This window comes from Camellia sinensis, chromosome 9 (genome assembly GCF_055761805.1).
Source record: "Camellia sinensis isolate YWXY chromosome 9, ASM5576180v1, whole genome shotgun sequence".
Lineage (NCBI taxonomy): Eukaryota > Viridiplantae > Streptophyta > Magnoliopsida > Ericales > Theaceae > Camellia > Camellia sinensis.
In genome coordinates, this window is record NC_138969.1 from 22,936,457 (window position 1) to 22,939,794 (window position 3,338).

A 3,338-nucleotide genomic window follows, 5' to 3' on the forward strand; every position below is an offset into this window, starting at 1 on the left:
AAAAAACTCACTTTTACTCAATTTTTTCCAAGGCACGAAGCCTGGTCAAACCGAACAAAGAGCCTCTACTCGGCCGGGGGCAAACATTACATACAAGAAAAAATTGAAGATAAGCAGTTCAACACTTGCGAAAACATAAGAACTAGTGCATTGATATGAAACTTCAATTACAAAAAAGAGTTCGGACTTACAAAAGAAGAGGTCTAGCCGATCGAACTCCAAGATAAAAAAAAGTGCAAATTGCAAGTTTAACACTTTGGCAAATTTAGAAGGTACTTCATTACAAAAGAGAGCTCGGCCTTGTATTATAGCCTATCCGACCGAGCACTAAAGCAAAAGTTGAAGATACTTCATTAACTTCCAAGTTTCATTACAAAAGAACTACTAAAGTAGAAGTAAAAGCAAAAACTCAAGGCAACTTAACAAATTACTCCTCGCATTGCTCCTCCTCGTAGTGTCCCTCATCGCGATGCTCCTCCTCTGTAGGATTGACAGTTTGTCCACCCAAGGAAGAGCTCGGTGGAAGAGGAGAAAGGACCAAAGGATTAACATCCGTAGCTCCAGCCCCCCGAGACCTTCTTCTCCTAACTCTTGCAGCGGTATTCAAAGGGATTGGGATATCGTCAATATCATAAAGAGAAGAAGCGTCTTCCATCTTAGTAGCGCGCAGATCCCCAGTCCAACCCTTAGTAAAGATCTTGTCCCTCAACTTCCAAATCTCCTCCGAGTAGGTCTTTTCAGCCTCATCGTAGCCCCTCTGTTTGGCCTCGTCTACCATCCCTTGATAATTAGCCTTTAAAGACTTCAGAACAACATCGACATTTGTAGCCCTTCGTTCGGACATGAACATCAGTGCTTCAGCCTTCTTCTTTACATCTTTCACATTTTTTAGATCTTTTTCGGCCGCCTTCAAGGACATATTAGCATTAATTAACATGTTGGTCGTCTTAACCCTCTCTTGCTCTTAACGATGCCACCTTTCATCTATGATAGGCATTCTCTAAATGCACTACACCAAACCAAGGTGTCATGCTCTCAATAACCAAATTTAAGGAAATGACAAGGACATAGAAGAAGACTTACTACGGTTAGCGTTTGTACCGAACCCTTGATCAAAACGTCGTTTGAAATGTTTTGCTTAGCCATGTCAAAAGATAGCAGCAATGCCTTTGATAAGTCCAAGGCCAAGTCGCTTGAGTAGATTGTGATGTCCGATGTAGTGATTACTTGGCCGTCATGCTCTAAGGGAGGCACCCATTCTTTTAATTGAGCCTTGCCCACTAGAACCCCCAGCAGTTTCTTTACTTTTGGACTTCTTCCTCTTTGAGGCCCTATCATCAGGCAAAGTAAGAGTAGCAACAAGAGGAGGAAGAGCAACAACATGCTTTTTTCCACCCTTAGACCTCTCAATTGGGGGAGAAGGAACTCTTGTGTCGACCGTCGAAGTAGCTAGAAGGTCCTCATCATCAGATCCAAAGACTAAGGCCTCAAGATTAAGCTTTTGACGGCGAGCCATTTTGTTTGCTAAGTCTGGCGACTGAGAGTAACCTCTACTAAGTGATCTCCTTGATGAACAAACAACAGCAAAAGAGAAAGCCTTGGTGGTATGGCCAACTTGCTCTTTGGTTTAAATTTCAAGTGAGTCCCTCAAGAAGTTGTTTATGTTGAGCTTCTGTTAGCTGAGATGTTTGTAAGTTTGCACATAATTAAGCAAATGTGGGGCCGACCAATCTTCGTACCTCAATGCAACTTTGATGTCCTTCGGATGCTCTTTCTTCGGTCTCTTTTTTAGCTTCTTTGAACCTACAAGTAAGAACAATAACACTTTTTTGAAATTAAAAAAAAAATCATAGGCAATAAACGAATAGACAAGGAAACTAAAATGAAGAATGACCTGGGTGGCCGTTCTCCCCGTGGAACCCGCTTTGATCGAACCACCTCCTCAGCCGTAAACTTTCGATTCCCTCAGACTTGAAGGAAATCAGAGCCATGTTTTTCATTATCGAGAAGTTCAGTGATGAGTTGGAGGTCTACCGACCGAACTTTGACATAATAGGTTTTGCCACCTTTGTTATGAGACAAGGAATAGCAATGAAGGATATTCCAAATTCCCGAGTCCAAGTCTAAGAGGTCGTTCAAGACTGAGATGCCGTTTACTACTCTAAATGCGTTCATTGATATTTGCATTGGTGTTAGTTCAAAATAAGAAAAGAATCGACGCAACAAGGGGTTCAACGAAAACCTAACAGCCCCTTCTACAATGAGGCAATTGAGAAGGGCATTATGGTGCTCATACAACACCGATCCGCATCCACCGCTGCCACTATTAGTGTGACATCATTAGGAATGTGATATCTTCAGCAGAACTCGTCCATTCTCATCGGAGTGTCCACTAAGTTCCGAAACTTACCCATGGAAGGTGCGACGTTCCACCAAACTACACTAAGGACAACTTGCAAGGTTGGAGGTACAATGGCCGACCAAGTAACTACGTGCTAGACAACTCTCAATATTGTAAGTGCAATGCTCAGCAAAGCCAAAAATTATAAAGTGAATGTTAAAGCCCAAGATATATGAATGGCACTTTCCATCAAAAAGCAAACACTTGATCAAAATGGCAATGGTGAAAATGGAAAGGAAATACACGGGTTCAATAACTTACAATGCTGAAACCAAATAAAACATGACGGCGAGCATCTTTAATGAAACAATCTCACTGTGGCAACCCCACAAGTGACGATGGCAGACTCACTGTGAGAGAAAGAACATTGGTGATGAAAAAGTGACTTTGGAGTGGAGTCACAAGAAATGGTGCTAAAGGCCGGTAATATCGTCGAAGAAAATAAGAACTTCAGAGCTTACGACATCAGAAATGGCAAAACAAAGTAATAAGAACTGAATGGGAAGGCCATAGGCGATGAGACGTCGGTGAGGTCACTTCTTCACCATCGAAAATGTACTATTTGAGATGCTTGCGATGCCTAAACCAACACGAAGTAGAGAGGAGATTGATCTCTCTGACTTTAAATTTCTAGAGAGAGAACTAGATGACAAGCTCTCAAATTTTGAAATATCTATTAAGTTCAAGAGAAAAGAGACGTAAGGATAAAACCAATATCAAAGATTCTATTCCAAAAATAGGTCCTGGTGTTTTTAGAGTCAAAAAGTGAGGAAGTAAAGACATGGGAAAAGTGGGTCTGGAAATTCAAGTCTAGTGTGAGAAAGTGATAAGTAAGATGGGTTTATTTCTTTTCAAAAAACTCTGAGATGGGTTTGCTTTCACGTCACATTAGCAGCCCCCAAACTAATCAGTTATGGACGCGTGATGGCTCGACAGT